This window comes from Neolamprologus multifasciatus, chromosome 22, assembly GCF_963576455.1.
Source record: "Neolamprologus multifasciatus chromosome 22, fNeoMul1.2, whole genome shotgun sequence".
Classification (NCBI taxonomy): domain Eukaryota; kingdom Metazoa; phylum Chordata; class Actinopteri; order Cichliformes; family Cichlidae; genus Neolamprologus; species Neolamprologus multifasciatus.
In genome coordinates this window covers 30212044-30229406 of record NC_140459.1, presented here as the reverse complement: position 1 = coordinate 30229406, position 17363 = coordinate 30212044, and the positions used below count along the sequence as shown (strand labels likewise).

The window sequence follows — 17363 nt, the reverse complement described above, 5'->3', positions numbered from 1 at the left end:
ATCGTGAGCCTAATTGTCCTAGTTAGGTTGAGGTGTATAAGAGCGGACGGCACCCGCTCTTTGTTTTGATTAGGGCGTTGTCCTGAATCAGCAGAAGTGTCTCGCAGAAGTTTGTATGGGACTGCAAGAAGTATGAAGTGTTTTTGAGCCAGCCTCGAGGGGTGGGTTCACAGGTGGAACGAACGAGGAGTAAAATGTGTGTGTGTGTGAGAGAGAAAGAAAGGTGGGGGCGAGTGACCAGCCTGCGAGTGTGTGTGTGAAATTCCTTGATGACAAATAGGGAGACAAAGTAGATTAGTTGATTTTGCTGGGCAAACAGGTTTTGAAGCTGTTTGAGCTAAGATTTTCAAGTTATTCACATAATGAAAACCTATACTTTGTTTCGGGCGAGTTCCCCATTCAAATGCTTGTAATCGTAGGAAACGCACTGTCTTGACGAAATATAGCGTTTTTGTACAACTTCATATAAATAGCTGTAAGTCTTGATAGAAGAAGCATGCACACATATTTAAGGCGTTATCTTATACAGTTCAAGATCCCCGTGCTGGGCAAACAGGTTTTGAAGCTGTTTGAGCTAAGATTTTCAAGTTATTCACATAATGAAAACCTATACTTTGTTTCGGGCGAGTTCCCCATTCAAATGCATGTAATCGTAGGAAACGCACTGTCTTGACGAAATAAAGCGTTTTTGTACAACTTCATATAAATAGCTGTAAGTTTTGATAGACGACTCAGACACACATATTTAAGGCGTTATCTTATACAGTTCAAGATCCCCGTGCTGGGCAAACAGGTTTTGAAGCTGTTTGAGCTAAGATTTTCAAGTTATTCACATAATGAAAACCTATACTTTGTTTCGGGCGAGTTCCCCATTCAAATGCATGTAATCGTAGGAAACGCACTGTCTTGACGAAATAAAGCGTTTTTGTACAACTTCATATAAATAGCTGTAAGTCTTGATAGAAGAAGCATACACACATATTTACGGCGTTATCTTATACAGTTCAAGATCCCCGTGCTGGGCAAACAGGTTTTGAAGCTGTTTGAGCTAAGATTTTCAAGTTATTCACATAATGAAAACCTATACTTTGTTTCGGGCGAGTTCCCCATTCAAATGCTTGTAATCGTAGGAAACGCACTGTCTTGACGAAATATAGCGTTTTTGTACAACTTCATATAAATAGCTGTAAGTCTTGATAGAAGAAGCATACACACATATTTAAGGCGTTATCTTATACAGTTCAAGATCCCCGTGCTGGACAAACAGGTTTTGAAGCTGTTTGAGCTAAGATTTTCAAGTTATTCACATAATGAAAACCTATACTTTGTTTCGGACGAGTTCCCCATTCAAATGCATGTAATCGTAGGAAACGCACTGTCTTGACGAAATAAAGCGTTTTTGTACAACTTCATATAAATAGCTGTAAGTTTTGATAGACGACTCAGACACACATATTTAAGGCGTTATCTTATACAGTTCAAGATCCCCGTGCTGGGCAAACAGGTTTTGAAGCTGTTTGAGCTAAGATTTTCAAGTTATTCACATAATGAAGACCTATACTTTGTTTCGGGCGAGTTCCCCATTCAAATGCATGTAATCGTAGGAAACGCACTGTCTTGACTAAATAAAGCGTTTTTGTACAACTTCATATAAATAGCTGTAAGTTTTGATAGACGACTCAGACACACATATTTAAGGCGTTATCTTATACAGTTCAAGATCCCCGTGCTGGGCAAACAGGTTTTGAAGCTGTTTGAGCTAAGATTTTCAAGTTATTCACATAATGAAAACCTATACTTTGTTTCGGGCGAATTCCCCAATTCAAATGCATGTAATTGTAGGAAACGCACTGTCTTGACGAAATAAAGCGTTTTTGTACAACTTCATATAAATAGCTGTAAGTTTTGATAGAAGAAGCATACACACATATTTAAGGCGTTATCTTATACAGTTCAAGATCCCCATGCTGGACAAACAGGTTTTGAAGCTGTTTGAGCTAAGATTTTCAAGTTATTCACATAATGAAAACCTATACTTTGTTTCGGACGAGTTCCCCATTCAAATGCATGTAATCGTAGGAAACGCACTGTGTTGACGAAATAAAGCGTTTTTGTACAACTTCATATAAATAGCTGTAAGTCTTGATAGAAGAAGCATACACACATATTTACGGCGTTATCTTATACAATTCAAGATCCCCGTGCTGGGCAAACAGGTTTTGAAGCTGTTTGAGCTAAGATTTTCAAGTTATTCACATAATGAAAACCTATACTTTGTTTCGGGCGAGTTCCCCATTCAAATGCATGTAATCGTAGGAAACGCACTGTCTTGACGAAATAAAGCGTTTTTGTACAACTTCATATAAATAGCTGTAAGTCTTGATAGAAGAAGCATACGAACATATTTGTGGCTTTCTCTTATACAGTTTAAGATCCCCGTGCTGGGCAAACAGGTTTTGAAGCTGTTTGAGCTAAGATTTTCAAGTTATTCACATAATGAAAACCTATACTTTGTTTCGGGTGAATTCCCCATTCAAATGCATGTAATCGTAGGAAACGCACTGTCTTGACGAAATAAAGCGTTTTTGTACAACTTCATATAAATAGCTGTAAGTTTTGATAGACGACTCAGACACACATATTTACGGCGTTATCTTATAGAATTCAATATCCATCCCCGTGCTGGGCAAACAGGTTTTGAAGCTGTTTGAGCTACAATTTTCAAGTTATTCACATAATGAAAACCTATACTTTGTTTCGGGCGAATTGCCCCATTCAAATGCATGTAATCGTAGGAAACGCACTGTCTTGACGAAATAAAGCGTTTTTGTACAACTTCATATAAATAGCTGTAAGTCTTGATAGAAGAAGCATACACACATATTTACGGCGTTATCTTATAGAATTCAAGATCCCCGTGCTGGGCAAACAGGTTTTGAAGCTGTTTGAGCTAAGATTTTCAAGTTATTCACATAATGAAAACCTATACTTTGTTTCGGGCGAATTGCCCCATTCAAATGCATGTAATCGTAGGAAACGCACTGTCTTGACGAAATAAAGCGTTTTTGTACAACTTCATATAAATAGCTGTAAGTTTTGATAGACGACTCAGACACACATATTTAAGGCGTTATCTTATACAATTCAAGATCCCCGTGCTGGGCAAACAGGTTTTGAAGCTGTTTGAGCTAAGATTTTCAAGTTATTCACATAATGAAAACCTATACTTTGTTTCGGGCGAGTTCCCCATTCAAATGCATGTAATCGTAGGAAACGCACTGTCTTGACGAAATAAAGCGTTTTTGTACAACTTCATATAAATAGCTGTAAGTCTTGATAGAAGAAGCATACACACATATTTACGGCGTTATCTTATACAGTTCAAGATCCCCGTGCTGGGCAAACAGGTTTTGAAGCTGTTTGAGCTAAGATTTTCAAGTTATTCACATAATGAAAACCTATACTTTGTTTCGGCCGAATTCCCCATTCAAATGCATGTAATCGAAGGAAACGCACTGTCTTGACGAAATAAAGCGTTTTTGTACAACTTCATATAAATAGCTGTAAGTTTTGATAGACGACTCAGACACACATATTTACGGCGTTATCTTATACAATTCAAGATCCCCGTGCTGGGCAAACAGGTTTTGAAGCTGTTTGAGCTACAATTTTCAAGTTATTCACATAATGAAAACCTATACTTTGTTTCGGGCGAATTGCCCCATTCAAATGCATGTAATCGTAGGAAACGCACTGTCTTGACGAAATAAAGCGTTTTTGTACAACTTCATATAAATAGCTGTAAGTCTTGATAGAAGAAGCATACACACATATTTACGGCGTTATCTTATACAATTCAAGATCCCCGTGCTGGGCAAACAGGTTTTGAAGCTGTTTGAGCTAAGATTTTCAAGTTATTCACATAATGAAAACCTATACTTTGTTTCGGGCGAATTGCCCCATTCAAATGCATGTAATCGTAGGAAACGCACTGTCTTGACGAAATAAAGCGTTTTTGTACAACTTCATATAAATAGCTGTAAGTTTTGATAGACGACTCAGACACACATATTTAAGGCGTTATCTTATACAATTCAAGATCCCCGTGCTGGGCAAACAGGTTTTGAAGCTGTTTGAGCTAAGATTTTCAAGTTATTCACATAATGAAAACCTATACTTTGTTTCGGGCGAGTTCCCCATTCAAATGCATGTAATCGTAGGAAACGCACTGTCTTGACGAAATAAAGCGTTTTTGTACAACTTCATATAAATAGCTGTAAGTCTTGATAGAAGAAGCATACACACATATTTACGGCGTTATCTTATACAGTTCAAGATCCCCGTGCTGGGCAAACAGGTTTTGAAGCTGTTTGAGCTAAGATTTTCAAGTTATTCACATAATGAAAACCTATACTTTGTTTCGGCCGAATTCCCCCATTCAAATGCATGTAATCGTAGGAAACGCACTGTCTTGGCGAAATAAGGCGTTTTTGTACAACTTCATATAAATAGCTGTAAGTCTTGATAGAAGAAGCATACACACATATTTGTGGCTTTCTCTTATACAATTCAAGATCCCTGTGCTGGGCAAACAGGTTTTGAAGCTGTTTGAGCTAAGATTTTCAAGTTATTCACATAATGAAAACCTATACTTTGTTTCGGGCGAATTGCCCCATTCAAATGCATGTAATCGTAGGAAACGCAATGTCTTGACGAAATAAAGCGTTTTTGTACAACTTCATATAAATCGCTGTAAGTTTTGATAGACGACTCAGACATACATATTTACGGCGTTATCTTATACAATTCAAGATCCCCGTGCTGGGCAAACAGGTTTTGAAGCTGTTTGAGCTAAGATTTTCAAGTTATTCACATAATGAAAACCTATACTTTGTTTCGGGCGAATTGCCCCATTCAAATGCATGTAATCGTAGGAAACGCACTGTCTTGACAAAAGAAAGCGTTTTTGTACAACTTCATATAAATAGCTGTACGTTTTGATAGACGACTCAGATACACATATCTACGGCGTTATCTTATAGAATTCACTATCCATCCCCGTGCTGGGCAAACAGGTTTTGAAGCTGTTTGAGCTAAGATTTTCAAGTTATTCACATAATGAAAACCTATACTTTGTTTCGGGCGAATTCCCCATTCAAATGCATGTAATCGTAGGAAACGCACTGTCTTGACGAAATAAAGCGTTTTTGTACAACTTCATATAAATAGCTGTAAGTTTTGATAGACGACTCAGACACACATATTTAAGGCGTTATCTTATACAATTCAAGATCCCCGTGCTGGGCAAACAGGTTTTGAAGCTGTTTGAGCTAAGATTTTCAAGTTATTCACATAATGAAAACCTATACTTTGTTTCGGGCGAGTTCCCCATTCAAATGCTTGTAATCGTAGGAAACGCACTGTCTTGACGAAATATAAGCGTTTTTGTACAACTTCATATAAATAGCTGTAAGTCTTGATAGAAGAAGCATACACACATATTTAAGGCGTTATCTTATACAGTTCAAGATCCCCGTGCTGGGCAAACAGGTTTTGAAGCTGTTTGAGCTAAGATTTTCAAGTTATTCACATAATGAAAACCTATACTTTGTTTCGGACGAGTTCCCCATTCAAATGCATGTAATCGTAGGAAACGCACTGTCTTGACGAAATAAAGCGTTTTTGTACAACTTCATATAAATAGCTGTAAGTTTTGATAGACGACTCAGACACACATATTTAAGGCGTTATCTTATACAGTTCAAGATCCCCGTGCTGGGCAAACAGGTTTTGAAGCTGTTTGAGCTAAGATTTTCAAGTTATTCACATAATGAAGACCTATACTTTGTTTCGGGCGAGTTCCCCATTCAAATGCATGTAATCGTAGGAAACGCACTGTCTTGACTAAATAAAGCGTTTTTGTACAACTTCATATAAATAGCTGTAAGTCTTGATAGACGACTCAGACACACATATTTAAGGCGTTATCTTATAAAGTTCAAGATCCCCGTGCTGGGCAAACAGGTTTTGAAGCTGTTTGAGCTAAGATTTTCAAGTTATTCACATAATGAAAACCTATACTTTGTTTCGGGCGAGTTCCCCATTCAAATGCATGTAATCGTAGGAAACGCACTGTCTTGACGAAATAAAGCGTTTTATACAACTTCATATAAATAGCTGTAAGTCTTGATAGAAGAAGCATACACACATATTTAAGGCGTTATCTTATACAGTTCAAGATCCCCATGCTGGGACAAACAGGTTTTGAAGCTGTTTGAGCTAAGATTTTCAAGTTATTCACATAATGAAAACCTATACTTTGTTTCGGACGAGTTCCCCATTCAAATGCATGTAATCGTAGGAAACGCACTGTGTTGACGAAATAAAGCGTTTTTGTACAACTTCATATAAATAGCTGTAAGTCTTGATAGAAGAAGCATACACACATATTTACGGCGTTATCTTATACAATTCAAGATCCCCGTGCTGGGCAAACAGGTTTTGAAGCTGTTTGAGCTAAGATTTTCAAGTTATTCACATAATGAAAACCTATACTTTGTTTCGGGCGAAGTTCCCCATTCAAATGCATGTAATCGTAGGAAACGCACTGTCTTGACGAAATAAAGCGTTTTTGTACAACTTTATATAAATAGCTGTAAGTCTTGATAGAAGAAGCATACAAACATATTTAGTGGCTTTCTCTTATACAGTTCAAGATCCCCGTGCTGGGCAAACAGGTTTTGAAGCTGTTTGAGCTAAGATTTTCAAGTTATTCACATAATGAAAACCTATACTTTGTTTCGGGCGAATTCCCCATTCAAATGCATGTAATCGTAGGAAACGCACTGTCTTGACGAAATAAAGCGTTTTTGTACAACTTCATATAAATAGCTGTAAGTTTTGATAGACGACTCAGACACACATATTTAAGGCGTTATCTTATACAATTCAAGATCCCCGTGCTGGGCAAACAGGTTTTGAAGCTGTTTGAGCTAAGATTTTCAAGTTATTCACATAATGAAAACCTATACTTTGTTTCGGGCGAGTTCCCCATTCAAATGCATTGTAATCGTAGGAAACGCACTGTCTTGACGAAATATAAGCGTTTTTGTACAACTTCATATAAATAGCTGTAAGTCTTGATAGAAGAAGCATACACACATATTTAAGGCGTTATCTTATACAGTTCAAGATCCCCGTGCTAGGACAAACAGGTTTTGAAGCTGTTTGAGCTAAGATTTTCAAGTTATTCACATAATGAAAACCTATACTTTGTTTCGGACGAGTTCCCCATTCAAATGCATGTAATCGTAGGAAACGCACTGTCTTGACGAAATAAAGCGTTTTTGTACAACTTCATATAAATAGCTGTAAGTTTTGATAGACGACTCAGACACACATATTTAAGGCGTTATCTTATACAGTTCAAGATCCCCGTGCTGGGCAAACAGGTTTTGAAGCTGTTTGAGCTAAGATTTTCAAGTTATTCACATAATGAAGACCTATACTTTGTTTCGGGCGAGTTCCCCATTCAAATGCATGTAATCGTAGGAAACGCACTGTCTTGACGAAATAAAGCGTTTTTGTACAACTACATATAAATAGCTGTAAGTTTTGATAGACGACTCAGACACACATATTTAAGGCGTTATCTTATACAGTTCAAGATCCCCGTGCTGGGCAAACAGGTTTTGAAGCTGTTTGAGCTAAGATTTTCAAGTTATTCACATAATGAAAACCTATACTTTGTTTCGGGCGAGTTCCCCATTCAAATGCATGTAATCGTAGGAAACGCACTGTCTTGACGAAATAAAGCGTTTATACAACTTCATATAAATAGCTGTAAGTTTTGATAGAAGAAGCATACACACATATTTAAGGCGTTATCTTATACAGTTCAAGATCCCCATGCTGGACAAACAGGTTTTGAAGCTGTTTGAGCTAAGATTTTCAAGTTATTCACATAATGAAAACCTATACTTTGTTTCGGACGAGTTCCCCATTCAAATGCATGTAATCGTAGGAAACGCACTGTGTTGACGAAATAAAGCGTTTTTGTACAACTTCATATAAATAGCTGTAAGTCTTGATAGAAGAAGCATACACACATATTTACGGCGTTATCTTATACAATTCAAGATCCCCGTGCTGGGCAAACAGGTTTTGAAGCTGTTTGAGCTAAGATTTTCAAGTTATTCACATAATGAAAACCTATACTTTGTTTCGGGCGAGTTCCCCATTCAAATGCATGTAATCGTAGGAAACGCACTGTCTTGACGAAATAAAGCGTTTTTGTACAACTTCATATAAATAGCTGTAAGTCTTGATAGAAGAAGCATACGAACATATTTGTGGCTTTCTCTTATACAGTTTAAGATCCCCGTGCTGGGCAAACAGGTTTTGAAGCTGTTTGAGCTAAGATTTTCAAGTTATTCACATAATGAAAACCTATACTTTGTTTCGGGTGAATTCCCCATTCAAATGCATGTAATCGTAGGAAACGCACTGTCTTGACGAAATAAAGCGTTTTTGTACAACTTCATATAAATAGCTGTAAGTTTTGATAGACGACTCAGACACACATATTTACGGCGTTATCTTATAGAATTCAATATCCATCCCCGTGCTGGGCAAACAGGTTTTGAAGCTGTTTGAGCTACAATTTTCAAGTTATTCACATAATGAAAACCTATACTTTGTTTCGGGCGAATTGCCCCATTCAAATGCATGTAATCGTAGGAAACGCACTGTCTTGACGAAATAAAGCGTTTTTGTACAACTTCATATAAATAGCTGTAAGTCTTGATAGAAGAAGCATACACACATATTTACGGCGTTATCTTATAGAATTCAAGATCCCCGTGCTGGGCAAACAGGTTTTGAAGCTGTTTGAGCTAAGATTTTCAAGTTATTCACATAATGAAAACCTATACTTTGTTTCGGGCGAATTGCCCCATTCAAATGCATGTAATCGTAGGAAACGCACTGTCTTGACGAAATAAAGCGTTTTTGTACAACTTCATATAAATAGCTGTAAGTTTTGATAGACGACTCAGACACACATATTTAAGGCGTTATCTTATACAATTCAAGATCCCCGTGCTGGGCAAACAGGTTTTGAAGCTGTTTGAGCTAAGATTTTCAAGTTATTCACATAATGAAAACCTATACTTTGTTTCGGGCGAGTTCCCCATTCAAATGCATGTAATCGTAGGAAACGCACTGTCTTGACGAAATAAAGCGTTTTTGTACAACTTCATATAAATAGCTGTAAGTCTTGATAGAAGAAGCATACACACATATTTACGGCGTTATCTTATACAGTTCAAGATCCCCGTGCTGGGCAAACAGGTTTTGAAGCTGTTTGAGCTAAGATTTTCAAGTTATTCACATAATGAAAACCTATACTTTGTTTCGGCCGAATTCCCCCATTCAAATGCATGTAATCGTAGGAAACGCACTGTCTTGGCGAAATAAGGCGTTTTTGTACAACTTCATATAAATAGCTGTAAGTCTTGATAGAAGAAGCATACACACATATTTGTGGCTTTCTCTTATACAATTCAAGATCCCTGTGCTGGGCAAACAGGTTTTGAAGCTGTTTGAGCTAAGATTTTCAAGTTATTCACATAATGAAAACCTATACTTTGTTTCGGGCGAATTGCCCCATTCAAATGCATGTAATCGTAGGAAACGCAATGTCTTGACGAAATAAAGCGTTTTTGTACAACTTCATATAAATCGCTGTAAGTTTTGATAGACGACTCAGACATACATATTTACGGCGTTATCTTATACAATTCAAGATCCCCGTGCTGGGCAAACAGGTTTTGAAGCTGTTTGAGCTAAGATTTTCAAGTTATTCACATAATGAAAACCTATACTTTGTTTCGGGCGAATTGCCCCATTCAAATGCATGTAATCGTAGGAAACGCACTGTCTTGACAAAAGAAAGCGTTTTTGTACAACTTCATATTAAATAGCTGTACGTTTTGATAGACGACTCAGATACACATATCTACGGCGTTATCTTATAGAATTCACTATCCATCCCCGTGCTGGGCAAACAGGTTTTGAAGCTGTTTGAGCTAAGATTTTCAAGTTATTCACATAATGAAAACCTATACTTTGTTTCGGGCGAATTCCCCATTCAAATGCATGTAATCGTAGGAAACGCACTGTCTTGACGAAATAAAGCGTTTTTGTACAACTTCATATAAATAGCTGTAAGTTTTGATAGACGACTCAGACACACATATTTAAGGCGTTATTGTTAGGTTTTGTAATGTTGATTGTCATTTATGCTTAGAAATATCTACTCATATATGCTTAGAGGTGTATAATCAATTGTGTAGTGATAGGATGTGTGACCTTTAGCAGGCTGCAAAGGCTTGGTGTAGATTCCAGAGTGTTCTGGAATCCACACCTACATCCGAGGAGCATGAGAAAGTTCGTACCTTGTTTTATTGTTTTATGGTAGGATAAACGTGGCTATATCTGTTTTAGTCTGAGTGCCTTTTGTTTAGATGAACTGCTGGACTTTCCAGACCAGTAGGTTTAGGGAAGTCATTTATGGGGTCACGCTCTGACCCACACACACACACACACACACACAATCCTTTGTTCAGATGTTTACCCATGTAAGATGTTATATGTTAATGACCCTATGCATATTCATGTAATCACAATAAAAGGAGTGCTATGGGGAACCTGGCTGAGAGTCTGACGGGGGTCAAGTGGTGGAACGACACTTGGCTCCAGGCAGGTCTCCCTCATGCATGAGTAACATGAAGAACTTTGCCTACTTTGGGTCTTGCTTTGCTGTGTAATTATATTGTCTTCAACGTTCCAGCGAATAGGTTTAAGCTACAAACCTATCATTAATTGGTCCTTCGAGAGCCGGATCCCTGGAGTCGACATTCACCAAGGGGAGAAGAGACACGCTGAAAGACTGACGTCAGCCAGGAAGTTCCTGTAGTAAAGTCCCGAGACGTGAGAATTCGTCATCGGGCAGGTGGATTAGCTGTCTGTTTTCTCTCCTTGATGAATGACGATCGGCGGGATTCGAGGCTGATATTACACGCTAAGCAACACCAAGTAAGTTTAAGTCTTTGCCACTGTGTGCGGCAAAGCACGCAACCACTGTGTGAGGTTGCGTTGTAAGTCTTTGCCACTGTGTGCGGCAAAGCACGCAACCACTGTGTGAGGTTGCGTTTTAAGTCTTAGCCACTGTGTGAGGCTGAGTTCTAAAGTCTTTATCACTGTGTGCGATAAAGTGTGTAGTCACTGTGTGCGACTATTCTTTGCCACTGTGTGAGGCAAAGCACGCATCCACTGTGTGAGGTTGCGTTGGAAGTCTTTATCACTGTGTGCGATAAAGCGCGTGATCACTGCTATGTAAGTCTTTGCCACTGTGTGAGGCAAAGCGCGCAGCAACTGTGTGAGACTGCGTTGAGACGATAGGCCTAATTTTTGTTGTTTGTGTGTGAGGATATCTGTTGTTGTTGTTGTGTTCGTGGTGTTTGTGTGAGTGTGGAGTAGAACACGTGGTCTGAGACGCCCGCTCTTGTTGTTATCATGGGTTCCTAAGCAACCAAGAGTGCGTCAGAGGGTGACAGATGTTCATGCTGGACTTTGCTCCTGGCAGCGCAAAGTATTTAAATAAAAGAGAGCGACGGCTCCTTAGCTGCGCGGGTACACGCGAGCATGGTCGCGCGGGTTTCACGCGGACCTGAGCCGTGCGGTTAATCGCAGGCTTATAAACAAAAGAGAGCGACAAAGGCCTATTTGTGTTGTTTGTGTACGTCTGTGTCAGTTTTTAAAAGTAATCTGCATTAATCTTAGGGTTGCTCAAATTCGGTACAATGACATATGAGATGAAGTAAAATAGGCAAATATCTAAACTAATTACGTGCATAGAGGCGCTTGACCTGTGTGAAAGACTGTCATCTTAATATGAGCCATTGTTGAGATATAGAGCACACCTATGAAAACAACAAATATGCTGAACCCTGTATGAAACATCTAAAGGTACATGATGGAGAAGCTGAATTGAATATGAAAGTGCAAGTCTTTGCCACTGTGGGGCAAAGCACGCAACCACTGTGTGAGGTTGCGTTGTGGTCTCTTCTGAGCTGATGAGCAAGCTACACATTATCAGATCAGGAGCTGGCTGAGAACTCTTCAAAGAGAAGGAAACAGAACTATGATAACTGTGATAACTGGAGTGTGCAGAGTTTCCGTGAGCAGTTTTCCTGCATCTTGACTCATGTGTGTAGCGTGTTCATAGCATCAGCATCATGTTTTTGTTTATTTGTTTTGTTGGGTTGAAAAATAATTAAATAAACTTGTGATCATATTTATGGATCACAATAGCACATGCCATTGGCCAAATGATTTATGTACGCAGATGAAAAAGTGAGTGTGAATGTGTCTGACGTCACAGTGTTTTTGTGCGCTGTGTAAAAGTAATTGCCTCTGATTGTGAGAGCGGTGATTCTGCAGGTCACCAGCTATTGTAAAAAAAAAAAAAAAAAGAAAAGAGTACAAAATAGAGACAAAATTTACATTGTAGATGAAAAATAATCATAGGAAAAAGGTTTTGTGTTTATCAGCCAAGAACAACTACAATCTCATTTTCTGCTTTTAAGAAAGGAGAGTTCACAAAGAGAGAGAGAGAGAGATGTGTGTTGATTAAGCAGTGATAATAATAATGAAAATGTCTTAGTTTGTCACTTTCAGATGACAAGCAGACCTGAATCAATTTTCCACATGCAGCGGTCGGAAGAAAGTTATAGTTTAACATCATTAGAAACATTCAGGCCAAGTTTCTGGCTAACTTATTTACAGCTCCATGTGTCCCTCAATCTCACAAGCGAGCTCTCACTCCTCCCTGAAGACAAGGAATGCAGCTCCAAAGAGCAATGACATGGCAGATAAAGAGACAGCAGCAGAGTCCTGAGCAAAAACTCCCGAGCAAAGACTCCCAGCAAGCAGCAGCAGTGTGGACAAACAGCATCAGAGAAGAAGAGCAAACCCATCATCCTGCCTGATTGGATGAATGGCACTGTGTTTCCAACAAGCTGCAACTTCACTGTGCATGTGAAAAGAACGTTTGAAGAGAACTGAGGAGACTGTTGGAGTTTGACATTTGCCACCTTTGGAGTAAAATGGCAAGAAGAGTCAGTGAAACACAGGACAAAGCTGAAGGAGAACTGCCTGCTATTGGACTGTTGAAGTGGGAGAGGACAACAGTGAGAGCAGTGGTGAGAACACATAGGAATTTTGTTGTTTTCAATATGGGAAATCAAAATTTGGGTTAGCAAACCTGGGGAAAAGAAAACTGACTGCTTAAGTTGGAAAATTGTGAAGGAGTCTCAAACACTGCAAAAAAGAAACATACAAAATCACACACACAAGCAGAACATGCATTAACCCTACTAACACTTCCAAACACAAGAGAGCTCATGAAGATTAGACAACATCTTAAGCATGTGAGTCTGTTTATCATCTTGTCCAAGTCACTTAGTGTGATGAGAAGTGATGCAAAGACCAATGGACTCATAGCACATTAGTTAAGAAATGATCAAATAATAGCAGAGAAATGTGTAGGAAAGGCAGCTTTAAGAACATGCCCTGCTGGAGATGCAGCTCCACAGACATTGATTAAACCTGCCTAATAACACAAACACACATGCAATGAAAGTCAGCTTGTTATCTTTCATCAGTGTTAAAATAGTGTGAATTTAACAGATACTTGTTATCAAATGCTGAATTTATCCAATGCTGACAATTGACTCTCTAGGTTGCAGGACAACAGTTTAACTTTTGTGGAAAAAAAAAAAGATTCTGGTTTGACTAACCAGAAATCAGATAATAAATTTAGTTGTTAATACAGTAAATTGGGAGATGCTTCCTGCTTGATTGATGCAGAACAAATAATTTACTGTATGAGGGAAATTCTATTTTTGTGATAACATTTTGAACATGCATTTCTGTTGTCCTGTCATCTTAGTGGGTTAATAGCTGATATGCAAATTAGTTGATCGTTCTTAGATTAATGAAAGGTGACTGAATTCTAGCACGAGTGAATGAGATGTGTTGGAGTTTGTTGTGTGTTGAGTGTAGACTCTAAAACACTGAGTTTCCTGTTTTGATGTGCGAGTGAATCCTGTACTTAGATACACAACTCTGAATACGTCAGAACAAACTTCTTTTGTGAAGTGCATGACAGCATGTCACATGTTTTATGATGAAGGGAAAAAGGAAAACTGAATAAAATGGGTGTGTGTGGCCTAAATGAGTGAAGAGCACAGACCTGGGGATTAAACTCCTAGATAATAAGACGTTAGGCCTATGTTGTGTGTTGTGCAGCTGATGGTTGGTTTGGAGTGAATTTAGCTGATGATTTTTCTTTTGTTGTGAAGTTGAGCCTGCCAATTAGTATGATAGTATGATAAACCATGCTGATGGTATGATTTACCCTCCTGAGATGAGGAGCTTGTGTCATGACTTAACAAGGCCTTTTTATTTTTGTTACTTTCACAGTGCACTGAAAGTTTTGTTTGATAATCTCTGTTTGAGCAGATCTGCACGATTAGAAGCGCTATACGATACGTCGTCAAGAAAATTGTTACAAGTGAGCTTCTCCACATTAAAATGGGCTCAGGAGAAAGTCACTTATCTGGGACAATTAGAAAATGAGAGTTCCTGTCCAAAAAGGATTCAGCGAGGTAATCCGATCTAAAGTTCTTCTTTTTCTTTTTGAAATGACGTCATTTTGCTGAGAGTGGAAACGTAATGCGACGATCGATTCCACTATCAGCAAAGAAAGAAAGAATGAATGTATGAATGAATGAATGAGTGAAAGAGAAAAAAAAAAAAAAACTGGTTGGTAAAAGCTGACAAGGCTTGACCACTACTCAAGGTTAACCTCCACCTAGACAGGACAAAAGGGTGGATGAATCTATGTGTGTTTCCTTTTTACAGGAGCAGAAAGATGACAGCAACATTCGAGGTTGCGTGATGATTTAACCTTTTAGGTGCCACTTTCTGTGTCTGTGCACCTACCAGGGGTGTTATTCACTACCTTGTGTTGCTCACAGAAGAAACTGTGAGAAAGAGTGTATACATCTGCGCAGCGCTAACATTTGCATTTTCTTTTCTACAGCATTACAGTTCTTCATGTGAATTGATCATGTGATTTATACCAGGACAGCTGGTTGATGTTTTTTCCTACTACAGGATTTCTGGGTTTATTTGTGAAGATAACTGTGTTTACAGGTTATGAGTGGTGATGCTGTTACACTGTGTTTTTGGGAAAATGTGAAGGTTACTTTGATGATGTGAATAACATTCTTTCCACAGCTATGGATGGTTAACTTTATGGTCCTTTTATAGCACCTCTGGAACCTGTCGACCTGCGTCTGACCACCGGGATGGTCAATGTGTATTGCTAATGTTTGTTTTTCTAAGAGTACATGTAGAGGATTCGGCAGAAGCGGACAAGTGACATAAGAAAAACAAATAAGTTTTTTGAGCTCATAGTGATACATGAGTGGAGTGACTTTGCTTAAGAGAAGTCACCGATTACATTAATGTTGACTGAGCACATGGGATGATCCATGTCTGAGGCAAATTATGGAACTAATTGTAGTTTACTGATTTGAGAAAACCTGCACATGACACTTGTCTTGCTGATGTTGAATGCTTTATTACTCTTATGATACAATTGTTTATAGGTGTGAAGTTTGATTTCACTTCCAGATCTTGTTTTCCAGGCCATGATGGTGTGTATGCAGGCTCCTGGCGGAGCCAGGTGTTAAGCAAACTTAATATGCAAAACACACTAACATCTTTTATTGCAGGGTTACGGAGCTACTCCGGAGGAGATGCCCTGATGTTGCCTGGGACATGATCTAGCTAACCTTTTTTCTTTAAGACAGGAATCTAGGTTTGATGAGTTGACTCATGGGAGTGTCCATGAGTCAAGAGGAGGGGTCCAGGATTAACATGAAACAATGTTTTCTATTATTGTTGCAGTGATTTGTGTGATTAACAGTTCATTTATGGGTATTAAACCTACGCAAGTGTTGCATTCAGGTTCAGATGAGGCTTTGATGGCCTATAAGTGAAGTTCACTGAACTAAAGAATGTGGTTTGATGATTGTTGACATGCTCTCCAAATAGAAGTTTTTCCTCCTAGCAAGGAAATATAGGTGCAGCAGTCAGAGTATTGCTGGAAGGAATCTCCTGAGAAATCTCCAGAGGCCCAGTGAGAAACAAGAACCATTCCGGGCATGGCTGACAGTCCAGGCAGTGGTTGAGGTCAAAGGTCGAGCTGTTTGGGGCCCATCATGAGATCAGACTTTGGAGCCACAGCCAGGACCACGAAGCTGCGTTGGAATGAGAGCTGTGCCAAGGGGGCTTTCCAGAGGCCAACAGAGGAGATTGTGGACAACAGACGGGCACCTGAAAGATGAGGGGAGCGTGCCAAGCTCCATCGACAGTGCAGAGGGAGTCTAAGGATGGCATCATGATTCTGTGAAGAGCACAGGAACCAGAAGCTATGGTGGTGATGGCAGCAGTTTCCTATGAACATCACCTAATGCTGTGCCACTGTACTGTGCATATGATGACACTCTGAAGACTGCTGGGATCTTAACAGCAGTAAGATAACTGGACCCAGCACCCTTTCCACAGAGGGGTTTTTCTGCAGAGCATGGACAATGGAGGAGTCATAAGTATCCCCCTCGCAGGACGAAGGCCTGAAGTGAGGTGATGGGGGTTGGTAGAGGACATGAAACTAGAGTGCTGAAGAGGTCTGCAGCTTTGGAGATAACTGAGACCCATGTTGACAAACAACAAAACCAACTGGTATGTTTGAATGTTTATTCTACATACATTTGGACTCTGGTCCTATGGACAGTGATGGAAACAACTGGAAGAGACATTCATGACGCCCTGCAGAACTTAAACCACTCTGCAGAGAGACATGTGATTTGCATGCCCAGAGGAGCACCACCAAGCTGAGATGTTTTTGAAAATGTTACTTTCTTATTTTAACTATTAACTTAACAATTCATTTGTTTGCTCGTAGGATGCAGTTTGCCATTGGATGAGATCAATGAGGAATGGGATAACTGCTAATACATTTGTTAAACTGTGTGTGTTTACAGTAATTTAGGGTGATTGACATATGTTGTGTATAAAAATGTTTGCATTTACACTGTCAGGCATGAGATGATCATAACTGGGAACTTTTCTAGCATAAAGGTCAAAAAGGGGGGAATGTTAGGTTTTGTAATGTTGATTGTCATTTATGCTTAGAAATATCTACTCATATATGCTTAGAGGTGTATAAT

The 17363-nt window shown here is 39.0% G+C and overlaps 1 long non-coding RNA gene across 1 annotated transcript; it reads left to right on the top strand.

The window, feature by feature from the left end:
- Positions 1–10275: 10275 nt before the first annotated feature.
- LOC146493720 (uncharacterized) lies at positions 10276–14983 on the top strand. Its single transcript, XR_014871972.1, has 2 exons — positions 10276–11207; positions 11239–14983. It is a non-coding gene; the product is annotated as an uncharacterized LOC146493720 (long non-coding RNA).
- The last annotated feature ends 2380 nt before the right edge of the window (positions 14984–17363 follow it).